This window comes from Sciurus vulgaris (genome assembly GCF_902686455.1).
Source record: "Sciurus vulgaris genome assembly, chromosome: 18".
Lineage (NCBI taxonomy): Eukaryota > Metazoa > Chordata > Mammalia > Rodentia > Sciuridae > Sciurus > Sciurus vulgaris.
In genome coordinates, this window is record NC_136479.1 from 34139785 (window position 1) to 34153691 (window position 13907).

A 13907-nucleotide genomic window follows, 5' to 3' on the forward strand; every position below is an offset into this window, starting at 1 on the left:
TGCAGTTCTTCATCTGTCTTTGGTTTCTGGCATCATGAGATTTTTCTAGGCTCATCTGTTGCATTTCTTGACACAAATCTGGAATCAGCCATTTCTACAGAGAGCTCTTGCTTCTTTTAGTGGAGAGTGATATCTAGTGACCATATTCAGGCTCCAGGGGAGACTCTTGCCACTTGGTTGTCATCATAGTTTCTGAACCTGTACACTGGCTGGGGCTGACCCCTCCTCTGGATCTTCATCAGCTGCCTGATTCCTGCCCCCAACACCCAGAGGAAAACTGGTCTCTAGATTAAGGTCTTGGGAGACGGTACTGTGAAAATCTGGTGAACCCTGAGTTGAGAGTTTTTCCTTAGTGAACTAAGAATACAATGGCTCCCTCGGTGAGCACCAAAGGTTCCCAGTTTGAGTCTACTGTCCCTCCCTTTGGCAAGCCACAGGACAGAAAATGCCACAAAGCAATTCCTAAAAATGGACACTGAAGTGAAACAAATACCCTACTCACACATCAAGTCAGCGATACACCCGCGCACGGCAGATTCCAAGCAGAATCTATCCTAGAAGCAGAAGAACTGCAAACAGATCTAGTTGTGTGCATCCTCAGGAACCAAGATGAGGGAAGGCGCTATAGACATCACATTAAATGAGTCAAACCTTATGATTGTAGATTTAAGTGATAAATATTTGTATGTGATCATAGTTTGTTTTTCACTTTCCAAGTCATTTGTTTTCCAGCTCTAACAGCAACCCAGTAACAGGAGCATTCCTGGTAACTGACTATGGTCTCTAAGCACCATCTCCACTAAAAGGAATGAGAGCTTCCAGGTGCGGTGGGCATGGCTGTTACCCCAGTGTTTCAAGAGACTGAGGCAGGAGGATTGCAAGTTCAAGGCCAGCCTCAGGAACTTAGTGAGGCTCTAAGCAACTCAGGACGACCCTGTCTCTAAATAAAATATAATATAAAAAGGGTGAGGATGTGGCTCTGTTGTGAAGTGCCCCTGGACCAATCCCCAGCACCGAGAAAAGAAGGAGAAAGCAAAACAGGAAGGAGATCTCTCCGTAAAAACATGACTGGGCCTGGGTTTGAGGCAAGGAATGTGGCAGATGAGCTCAGACAATCTAATCACGCCAGACATCAGGCGGAACGAAAGATGACAGAAGTCCTTTGAAAAAGACCCAGGACTCAAGTCCCCTTCTCTTGCTGTGTGATGCTCTGTGACACCTTGGGACTCTGCGGGCAGGAAGAGTGTCACCAGATCAAGTCTCTGGACCTGCACCTCCTGAATCATGGGCCAAAGAAATCTCTTTTCTTTTAAAGTTAAAAAAAAGTATGGGAGTTAATTTGAAAGGGCTCCTTACTATCTCCAATGCAACAACCTAAGCCTCAAAATGCAGTGACAGCAAGGGTTGGGGCGATGGTTCAGCAGTAGAGCACTTGCCTGGCATGTGTAAGACCCTGGGTTTGAGACTCAGCTCCACATGTAAATACACCAATAAAATAAAGGCCTATCGACATCTAAAACTTACAAAAAAAATGGAGTGACAGCAATAAATTGAAGCACATCAAATGTAGCCCAGTCTAATCAGAGGAAAATATTAGACAAATCCCATAGAGGATTTTGTACAAAACACCCGGCCAGAACTTCTCAGCACCAATCAAGTCATTTCAAGCAAGGAAGCTCTGAGAAACTGTCACAGCTAAGAAGAGCTAAGAAGATACGGCCACGAAATGTCACTGTGATATCCCAGATGTTCACATTACAATAATGCCTACTCCAGAGAGGGCACCAAACACAGGACCAGAGCAGGATCAGTCCACTGTGGGCAGATAATGGGCACCATGTGATGCCAGGCTTTTGAAACGCATTGATTTGTTTCATGGCCCCCACGTGTGCTCTCTCTTGCTGAGCCTTCCATGTGTACTTGATAAGAATATATCTTGCAGTTCGGTTTTGGGTGGAATGTTGTGTAAATGTCAGTTAGTTCAAGTGGGCTGAGAGTATTGTTCAGATATTCTGTATCCTTGTTAGTATTTTTGTCTTCTTTTTAAAAAATTGATTGTCCAAGGAACAGTGTTAAAATTTCCAAACATGATGGTGAGTTTGGGAATTCAATCTTCCTTGGCCCTTAAAAAGAGTTCCACAAGATGAATATAATTATTCCCGTTTTAGGGCTGGTAGTGTGGCACTATGTGACAGAGAACTGCCTAGCATGCTCAAGGCCCTGCGTTCAATCCCCAGCACCACTTTAACAAAACTACATATATCTGTGTGTATGTGTTTACCATTTAGAAAACTATTTTGAGTTCTAGATGGACTCGAAAACTTAATTTTACTTACTTATTTTTTTAATATGGCGCTGAGGATCGAACACAGTGCCTCACACGTGCCAGGCAAGCACCCTACCACTGACACACAACCCCAGCCCGGTGCGATTTCCATTTTCAAGATGAGAAATTTAGTCTCTGAGAAACTGTGATTCACCCAGGGACAATTAACCCGGGCAAGTGACAAATCCAAGATTTGAACCCAGGTTTCTGTATTTCCGTAGCTCGTGGTCTTCCTAGCTGTGCAGCGTCTACCGCTCTGGGACAGGATCTGGGACAGGATGGGAGGCAGGTGAAAATGTGAAGCGTTTGGGAGGGAAGGAGGGAGGAGCAGGTGACAGGCTTTCTGACTGGTGGCCCCTATTCCTTGTGAAGTTGGATGGGAGGGTCTCAAGGACAAGGACACAGGCCCCGCTGCTCACACCGAAGCTGCCAGAGAGCCGAGAGGAGCCAGTCACATTCCCCATTGAAGATGACCTGGCTCACCCAAGGAGATAGCGGGGTCCCCACAGAAGGCAACTGAGGGGAGCTGTCAGGCCCTCTCGTAGCCCCCCCCCCCCACTCTGCTGCAGCTCAGGATGTAAAGGTGCAAATCCAGAGAGTGTGAGTTGACTCAAGCTACATATGAGTCAGCAAGGGGTGGAGGAATTCCAAATAAAGATCATGCAAACTCACTGCCACCCAGGGACCCAGGAAGGAAGGTGATGTCTGACCCTGTGCCATCTCTCTGTGCTCAGACTGCGTCTGAACTTCTATTTTCTGTCCTGCTCTGCCCTGTCCCTAGGGAGAGACCTGCATGAAGTTCATGGGGCCAAAGGAGTTACTAAAGAGGCATGGGTGTGTTCTGTGGGGCCCCTGGGCAACAGAGAAGGGAGAGGTGTGGCCCTGTGCAGGGAGGAAACAGGGCCTAATGCATAAAAAGCTTGAAGCCAAAGAGGTGGGTTGCCCAGTAGCATTATAGCATAGTAATTAAGAACACAGGCTTTGGGGTCAGATACTTTGTCAGAATCCCACTTCCATCACTTAGGGCTATGTGACCTTGGGCAAGTTACTTAACTTCTCTGAGCCTCATGTCTTTATCTGAAAAATGGAGATTAAAAAAAAAATGTCTACTAAGACTTTCATTCCTGGAGATGACACATTAAGTAACTACAACCAACCCACTCACTGCATAAGTTAGGAAGGCTAGTCAAAATATTTTTTAATCTGTTTGAAGGCTTTGGAATGTTAAAGAGATAGGAAAGAATTATGAGGCTAAGATCTGGGAAAAGACAGAAATCCAGAGAGGTGAGCCCAGCATTTCAGACCATTCTTTTGCTGGAGTTGTCTACCAATTTGGAAAAAGTAGATGAATGTCTAAAAGGTCAAGAAATTTTCTGATAGACTTGTTGGACCAGGAGACTATGATTGGAATACAGGACCTGCCAAGGCTGGGGTCCTGATTAAAGTCTCTGTGCTTTGGAGTGAAACACACACACACACACACACACACACACACACACACACACACACACACGAGGCTATATCCTGAGAGTCAGAGGATACCAGAAATAGACCAACCCTCACGTGGACAAAGTCCAGCTTCTAATCATCTCAATTTCTGAAATTAAATGAGGACAATCGTAGACTGCTGGAACTCTGAAGCACAGCAATGTGCATCCTGGAAGAAGCAAATTTAAATCCTCTCGAGAGGCAGCTAATATAAGTACCCATGAAAAATAATCAGGCAGGGCTGCGGGTGTAGCTCAGCGGAAGAGCACTTACCTGGGTGCACACAGGCCTGGGTTCCATCCTCATTACCACAAAGGGAAAAGAAAGAAGAAAGTAACCTGGTCAGGCCTAGTGGCACTTGCCTGTAATTCCAGCTCCTTGCTAGCCTAAGGCAGAATGATTGCAAGTTCAAGAGCAGTCTGGGTAACTTAGTGAAAGCCTGTTTCAAAATAAAAATAAAAAGAGCTGAGAACGGAGCTCAGTGGTAGAATGCCCCTGGGTTCAATCCCCTGTGCCAAAAAAGAAAGAAAAGAAAAGAAAAGTAACCAGGCACACTAGGAGACAAGATCTCATGGAGGAAATTCAGCACGAACAACAGACTCTAAAATCCCATGCACCTAATAATATTCTTAAAGCAAAAATTGACAGATCTACAAGGAGAAATTGCTGTATGCAAAAACTGTAAGGTTTTCACACATTTTTCAATGAAAAATTATACAATAGTTAGACAACAGGATATGAATTGTTTGAACAACCTAACTTTTTAATTACAGCATTATAGTTACACCTAGTAGTTGGTGTTTTTTTTTGTTTTTGTTTTTTTTGGTTTTTTTCATGATGCTGGGATTAAACCAAGGTCCTTGTGCTTGTGAGGCAGGCACTCTACCAACTGAGTCATATCCCCAGCCCTAGTTGGCTTCATTTTGACAAAATCGTACACGCATGGAGTTTGGTTAATCCATTTCAGTCCTGGATCCTCTGCTTTCCCACCCATTTTCCTATTCTTCTTCCTCTACGCATCTTCCTTTTGCTCATTTATTTATTTATTTTTGATTGGTGCTTTCTACATATACATAAGGGTGGAATTCCCAGGGATATAGTTATGTATGCACATGATGTGATATTGTTAAATTCATTACTCATTCCTCTTCTTTTCTATCCCTCCTCTCTCCCTCTCATTATCCTTCTTGTTCCCCACTGATCTTCCCTATATTCTTATATTTGAGCCCCCTTCCCAGTTCTTTACCCTTAATTTGCTCTACTCCCACATATGAGAGAAAATATTGATACTTGAATTTCTCAGTCTGGCTTATTTCACTTAGCATAATATTCTCCAGTTCCATCCACTTACCAGCAAATGCCGTAATTTCATTCTTCTATGTGATATAATTCCATACACACACACACACACACCATGTTCTCTTAATTTATTCATCTATCGATGAACATCTGGGTTACTTCCAGAATTTGACTATTGTGAATTATGCTTCAATAAACACTGATGTGACTGTATCACTATAGTATGCTGTTTTTCAGTTCTTTTGGATAAGCAGTGGAATAGTTGGGTTGTATGGTGGTTCCATTCCTAGGTTTTTTGGGTTTTTCATACAGGGACTGAACCCAGGTGTACTTAACCACGTACTTTAACCACTGAGTCACAGCACAGTCCTTTGTATTTTTTATTTTAAGTCAAGCTCTCACTAAGTTACTGAAGCTGGCCTCAAATTTGCAATCCTCCTGCCTCAGCCTCCAGAGTTGCTGGGATTACAGGCATGGACCACCACACCCAAGTCCATTCCTAGTTTTTTGAGGAATCTGCATACTGTTTTCCAGAGCAGTTGTACTAATTTGCAATAGCACCAAGAGTGTATGAGTGTACATTTTTCCCCACATCCTCAGCAGCATTAATTATTATTTGTATTATTTTTGGGGGTTTGGGGTGCTGGGCATTGAACCCAGGGCCTTGTACATGCAAGGCAAGCACTCTACCTACTGAGCTATATCCCCAGCCCTATTATTTGTGTCCTCGATAGTTGACATGTAACTGGAGTGAGAAGAAATCTTCATGTAGTTTTGATTTGCATTTTCTTGTTGTTGTTGTTGTTGTTGTTGTTGCGGTGCTGGGGATTGAACTCAGGGCCTTAGTGCTTAGGAAGTTGGAAGGTATCAAATTAGAAAGTTTCTGCATAGAAAGGAAAACAAGAGTGTGAAGAGAGAGCCCACAGAATGGGAGAAGGTCTTCGTCAGCTAGTCCTCTGACAGAGGATTCATATCTGGGACATATTTAAAAATTCAAAAAACGTAACACTAAAAGCAAAACAAAACAAAAAAACCACCCACAAACACCCACTCAATAAATGGGTCAAAGAACTAAAGACAGTTCTCAAAAGAAGAAACACAAATGGCCAAGCAATACATGAAAAACTATTCATCATCTTTAGCAATTAAGAACATGCAGGGCTGGAGAGATAGCTCAGTTGGTAGAGTGCTTGCCTTGCAAGCACAAGGCCCTGGGTTCAATCCCAGCACCACAAAAACAAAAAAACCAACAAATATGCATGAAACATTTACAAAAACTGTATACTAGACTGTAAAGTAGTCTTAAAATATTTCTAAGGATTGAAATAATCAGATCATATCCTCTGACCACATTCAAATAAGCCTGAAATGAAGAAGCATAAAAAGTGAGGGGGAATAGGTAGGAAATTCTCACATATTTGCCCCTGGACACAGTCCCCACCAAAGACTCCATGAACAAGGGTTCATGAGACAACCTGCGGTCCTCACTGCTTTAACTGACCCCGGACCATAGATCATATCCACCAGCCCCTCCCTGCCTTGCATTCTACATTTCCCTCATCCATGGCCTGAACCTTGACACAGTGGTGTGACCTCACCTTCCATCCCTAAAAAGTCAACTCTCTGAAATTCTTTACCTTCGTAAGGTCATAGTGGTTGTGTTTATCCATTTCCAATCATCACTGGATGTGAATCATCAAGAAATGGTGCCCAATAAAGGCAGACCTACTCCTTCACGTAGCAGCAGTCACCTAGCTCCCGGTGACCATCAGGATCGTTTATTCCCACCCATTTCTTGGGCTGCTGTTCCCCATTTGTGAAGATCTCAAAATGAGTGTGTTCCATTCAGTGGCTCCCTCGCGGGTCCTCCAGGGTATTTCCCCAAACCAGGAATCAGAATTTCCGATCCAAATGAGCCTAAGTTTCAAGGAATGAGAAGCACAGGTTTCCCAAGAGGATGGCCGGGGCGGTGGTAAGCAGGGCCCCTCCGACTTCAGCCTGTGTTTCCCGAGCTGTGAATTCCAGCCAGGGCGAGGGGCGCGATGCTTCTGCAGTAGGTGCCGAGCACGTTCCTCATCCTGGAGGACGTCGCTCCAGCCCCTCGGGGGTGCTTCCAGCGGACGTCTCATCTCAGAATTGGAAAGTCCGCTCCACGCTCTTGAGGTCAGAGGCTTTCAGGCCTTGTGCTGGATATTCCCGTCACCATCCTGCATCTCTGTTGCCGTGAAATGATCCCTGGCCTGAGAGATGATGTGCGGGATCCCCGACAGCAGATCAGCTGCCTTCTGAAGCCCTTGAGTGATGGCGCTGGCCGAGGTGAGGTAGGAAAGGCAAACCCATCTGACGGGATATCAGTTCCAGGAAGACAACCCAGGCTGCCTTTAGGACGAGAGGGCGCCAAGGTAATCCGCTGGCCACCAAGAGGCCGACGGGGCTCCTCAGAGTCTAGTGCTCTGTCAAGGGCCATGTGTCCTGGCATTTAGCAGTTGCAATAAACACAGCAGCATGGTGGCAGGAAGCCCAGACATAGCCTCCAGCCCGCGCGTCTCCCTCTCTCGTGGACCAGTCGTGCCATCCCTGGAATGGCTGAGGACGGAGGTTCATGACCTGGTAGACCAGCCATCTTGTCTACCTGGTGATAGTCTTCCCCTTGGCAGTGACTGTTGCCTTGGAGATGCTCCGACTTGTAGCCTGCCTGGAGTTGGTGGGTGCTTAACCCGAGCCTGCATTTTCTCCTTTCAAGCCCTCTAAGTAGGTAACAGAAAGCACCCAAGAGCAGGATCCTTACACTCTGCATTGCTCCCAGGTCTTTCTAGGACTGGTCGCTAAACCAGCGCTGCTTTGTGTTCTATCTACATCTCACAGCAGGGAGCAGTCAGTCGTCATCATGACTTTGCCCCAGGCCAGCCTTATCACATCCCACTTACTCCCCCGCAGCGGGTCTTTGTTGTAGCTTGACCAGTACAGAATTCGATTTCCTGATCCCATCCTGGAGGGCTGCTCTCTTGAGCCACCTCCACGACCCATGTCCAGAAGTGCAAGTCATTTATTTAGGGCAGTGATCTCAAAGGGATGGAAAGTAGGAGACTAGGAAGATGAAGAGAGAGAAGGAAGAGAAACACAATGAGCCACCAAGCCCGGTCCCCATTAGTTAGGCATTGCCACAAGCAACAATAACTCCCCTGCAGATTGCAGATCTGTACCAAGTGGGCCCCAGGGCACAAACCAAGAGCTGCTGAGTGCACCTGAGAGTTGGTCCACACCTGCCTCAGCTGTTGCTCATGGCAACGGCCAGAATACAATTGTGCTGAGAGTTGAAATGAAGCACCAGCACACTGAGGAAACCAGTTTCTTCAGTAAGCTGTTCTGGGAAATTTAGTCATCAATACGGAAAAAGTGAAATTAGGCTTCCAAGCCAAACCCAAAAGATAATTTCAAGTGGATTGTACATCTAAATGCGAAAGGCAAGACAAGAAAGCATCTAAAAATAATGTAAAAGAGTTTCTTTACAACCTTGGGGTACGGAATGTTTTTTTAAAATAGGACCCAAGAATCCCTCAATGGAGGAAACAGGGGTGTTTGATTACATTCGAATGAAGAGCTTTCTGACAGAAGATGCGAGCAAGGGAGTAAATGGAAAGCCACAGAATAGAAAATACATTCTGATTGATGCTAAGGATGTGGAGTTCCAAAACTGAAACTGGAGTTTGGGGGTTGGTGTTTGGTAAAAAAAATATTGAAATATTAAAAGCAAGGTAGCAATTAGCATTGAAATCAGGAGAGTAGGGGCCAGGGGTGCAGCTCCGTGGTAGAACACTTGCCTGGCATGCCTGAGGCCCTGGGTTCAAGTCTCAGTCCTGAAAAAAAAAAAGTTAGTAGTAGAATCTATTGCCTGAGGTTCTTGAGAGAATCCAGTGAGATCAGGCTCAGAAGTCGACTTACCAAGACCCTGGCACATGGAAAGCACTCCACAGGGTAGGGACTAATTTTCACAGTATGGGGGCATTTTGAATACGGCCTCCCCCTGCGTGTGGAGCTCAGCAGAGGATCTGTGGGTGGTCCACATATTCACGGGAGGTCATGCAAGGTATGTGGGTCACAGGTGGGACCAGTGGGGTCAAGGGCTGAGAGCAGTCATGGGCTAGCCCAGACAGGGATGCACCTGGGGATGGTGGGAATGTGGTTGGCCCCCCACAAAACTCATGCAGGAGCTTAGTCCCCACGGTGATGAGACATGGAAAGGGTGGAAACTCAATCCACTATGGTGTTCAGAGTGGGCCTTGGGAGGTGACAAAGGTAGATGAGGTCATCGTGGTAGAGTCCCCATGAGTGAATCCTGGTGGCTCTAACAAAGGAGAGGGACCACAGAGGCACCCGGGCCCACTGCCTGTCTCTCACCTTGCGATGCCCTGCAGTTCCTGGGGACTCTGCGAGCAAGGTCATCATCAGATGCGGCCCTTGACCCAGGATGTCCAGAACCCTGAGCCCAAATCAACGTCTTTCCTTTAAAAATCATCCCATCGGATCTGGGGCTGTGGCTCAGTGGTCGAGCACTTGCCTAGCACGTGTGAGACACTGGGTTGATTCTCAGCACCAAATAAATAAATAAATAAATAAATAAATAAACGCACTTTTAAAAGTGCGTTTTCTGTTGTCCTTAGCAACAGAAAAGCGATGCATTCAGCACTAATTCTGCTGGGTCCTTCAACAGGCAGACCAGGGGATTCCAGTTCAAGGACAGGAAGGCATTTTAGTGATCCAGACTGGGAGCTGTGGTGGGTGGAGATCATGCCAGCTGCAGGCCCGCGCACCTGCTATGATTGCAGCCCCGCTTAAGAGAGGGCCTTGCCAGCAGAGCAGCCGGAACTCTGTGGGCATGTGGGGTCCAGAGGTCTAAGTGTGAGCCTTCATCCGCATCGGCCTGTGGGCTTTGCAAAACCTACTGCCCCTATCCTTGGTCCTCTGTGGGGCAGGGAAAATTTACAGGGCTGCCTGGGGTGGATACTGTAGGCTGAAGATCGGCACTGCTCCCCCAAAACACCCAAACAGGAATAGGCCAGCTCCCCTGCCCCCAACTAGTTGGCCATTGTTGATTACATTAGGTTATTGAGGCGGGACTTGTATACAATTAAGTCACCCTTTGTAAGTAAATGCTGCAGGAGTTTGACACATGGGTACGGTCACAATGCCATCTCCACTACCCAGGTAGAGAACATCGCCATAGTGCAACAACATTCCCTCAGTCCCTCTGCTCCTCCTGTTACCTACCCTTGGTCTCTGACAACTTCTGATCTGTTTTTGTTTGGCTTTTTCAGAATGGCGAGTCAATAGAATCGTTCGGGTTGTGCACTTTCAGACCTGGTGTGCTTATGAAGTGCACTGTGGATTGAACCTCAGGGCACTTCACCACCAAGTCACATCCCCAGCCCTTTTGTTTGGAGACAGGGTCTGGTTAAGTTGCTGAGGGCCTCCCTAAATTGCTGACGTGGCCTTGAACCTGTGATCCTCCTACCTCAGCCTCCCCAGTTGCTGGCAGCGCTGGCATGCCCCACCACACCAGGCAAGCCCAATACTCTCAAGATCCTTCCACGTTGATGCAAGTATTAGCAGGTTAGTCCTTTTAGTGATGAGGGATATTTTGTTGTGTGGATAAATCACTCTTTGATGGACAGTTGGGTTGCAGCCAGGAGGGTGCAATGAGGAATCAAGCTGCTGTACATTTTCACGTGCGCCTCACTCAGTGGGGACATCGATTTTCACTTGTGGAAGTCATCGCGCAGGAGTGAGGCTTCTGGCTTGCTAAGCACATGTTTCCCTGCATAGGAGAGTGACAAGCTCCTTTCTGAAGTGGGTTATTCTATCTTTGTTTTGTTTTACAATTTTTTTCTTCTTTTTGCTCTCCAGGGGTCTGGGGCTGGAGCCCAGGGCCTCCCGCGTGCTAAGCATGAGCTCTACCACCGACGACAGCCCCACCTCCCTCCTTGTTTTCATCTCTGTTCATGGACCTGTTTTCTTGTCATTCACAGCAGCACAGTTGTACAGAGGCCACAGACTCACTAATTTGGTAAGACCTCAAATTCTAGATTGTTTGTAGGAAGTTGTACTGTTTCAGCTTTACTGTTGAAGTAAAGAACTGAGACAGGATGGACCTTTGGGGTGACCGACTGTGTCCGTTGGTCTGAGACTCTTGGTTTTGACACTGGAAGTCCCAAATCCTTGGAGACCCCTCAGTCCTGGGACCAACCGGGACAGGTATCCACCCCGCTGGGTGTCAGGTGCTGTGTGGACAGTGTGTCCATACATCACTTCATGTACGAGCCAGTCTCTTGGGTAGATTTGCTGGTGCCCACCTGGCAGGTAAGGAGACCGCCTTGGAAATCTTAAGTTGCAAGCTCAGGATAGGTGATGCCAAAATTGGCACCAGGACTCCCAAACCCCAAAGCACAGTGTCTTCACTGGATGTTAGGCCTTGCTTCCTAGGCACCTGGTTCTGGGTCTCTGTCAGTGACTGGACATGAGGGCATAGTGGGCCAGGGTGGGGCTTCGCTGCCCCCTGGTGGCGGGTGGGATGGCACATGGGGTCTGAGACTGGGGACTTCAGAGGTGAGGGAGAGGCAGGTATCCTGCAATCCCTAGGAGCAGAATCCCAAATCTGCTTTCAGTTGTAGGGGTGCCTAGTCCCCACCAGGGCTTTTCCTATCTGTCCATGAGTCCCTTAATCACTCAGGTCACCAGAGACCCAGAATTGACTTTATTTGAGCCTGGGCCACTTCCCCTTCATCCTCATCTGTATGATAACAATGAAAAGAACGTCAGAGACTTGGACAGACATGGACATGAAGGTCATTACCAGCCCTCACCACCACAGGCCTTCGCTCTCTGCCCCCTGGTGCATTGGTTCATGCCACCCACTGGCTTAACTTCCATCTGCTCACCGTCTGCCACGCCCCATCTGTGCCTGACCCGGAGGTGGGGCTGCCATGGAGTCAGGTGCCAGCAGGTCAGATGCTGCCTCGGGTGCCACCTCTGTAACTCTGTGCTGCTCCACTGTCTCCCGTTGTCATTCACCAGGTGTCCACTTATTTATCGAATGTCTAGTTGCTCTGTTTTGGGGGGGAGTGATATACAAGGGATCGAACCCAGGGGCACTTAACCACTGAGCCACATCCCCAGCCCTTTTTAATATTTTATTTATAGACAGTTACCTGCTGCGTTGCTTACGGCCTCACTAAGCCTGGCTGTGAGCTCTCAATCCTCCTGCCTCAGCCTCCCACGTTGCTGGGATTGCAGGCGTGCACGGCCGGCCTGGCTCCCTTCACTTTTCTCACACTCCCTGAATCTCCCTGTTCCTTCTGTCTTCCGTCATTTGGTCATTGAGTTGACACATTCATTCACTGTTCACTTAATGTTTCCATTCCTCTATTCCCCGAGCATTCTGCAAGCATCTGCTCTGTGGCAGGCTAGGCTTAGATGCTGCGCTTCTGGCCCAGCCTCTGTTCAGGGTTAGGGGAAGGCAGATGTTGAGGACATCCTATGGCAACTACCATGCCAACCATCCGGGCCCAGGGGAGAGGGAGCCCCAAGAAGGGAGCAACGTACTGCCTGAAAGTAATGATAGGAGCAATTGGAAAAGGCTTGGTGGAGGAGGTAGCTTTTTTCCTTCCTTCTTTTCTTTTATTATTATTTTTTTTCGGCACTGGGAATTGAACCCAGGGGCATTTTATCACTGAGCTACATCCTTGGTCCTTATTAATTTTTATTTTCAAACACAGTCTCACTACGTTACCCTGGCTGGCCTTGAACTTGTGATTCTTCTGCCTCAGTGTCCCGGGTGGCTGGCCTTACAGGTGTGTACCAGTGTGCCCAACCAGTAGGTGACAATTTGGCCAGGTGCAGAACGCCCTAAGTGGCAGTTCTTCAGGGAGGAAAAGACTCTCCAAGTAAAGTCTGTTTTGTGGGGTCCTTAGAGAAAAGTGAGGTACCACTTTTAGGGTGTTTAATACAGGAGGAATTTGTGTGCATGTCCCCACCCAGGCTAAGCCCTCTCCAGCTTCCAGTGACAGACCAAGGCTACTCGAGAACTTCCCTGAATTCCCCTCATCCTGAGAAACCCGCCTGGTGGCCTTTAGAGAACTAATGCAGCACCTTCCCCTTGTCCACCTGTCCATCCTCCTGGGGAGCCAGTGAGAAAGGTGTTCTGGGCTGCGCAGACAGCAGTAGGATTGAGGTTCCTGTCCCAAAGATGCTGTGTTCATCCAGTAAATGTTTACAGTGGCTTCCTGGGCTGGGCCTTGCCCCAGACACAGGGATACAGTAACAAACAAGAGCAGCATCTTCTCTAAGGAGGGTATCAAATGGCAAACCAGAAAAGGAAAGATGTCAAGACGACCAGGAACACATCTGTACCTGAACACACTGGGGGTCTGGCTTGTTACAGGAGGGAAGACCATACCTATCCCAGGCAGAGGCTATTGACAGGACTTGTGATAGGATTTGGGTTTGTGTCAGGTGACTTGTGAACATATGCTGTTGTTCTGGTTTAGATGCTGTCAGGAAGTGTGCACAAATCTATGATTAGCTATCTTAATAAATATTTATATTAGAGTTCTCCAGAGAAACAACCAAGGGAATGTATTTATTATAAGGAGCTGGCTCATGGCATCATGAAGACTGATAAGTCCTACATCTGAAGGGTGAGTCGGGAAGCTGGAGAGCCACCAGAGTTGATGATGTAGTTCTGGTCCCAGATGCAAGGCCAAGACCCGGAAGAACCAATGTTTCCTCCCAGTCTGAA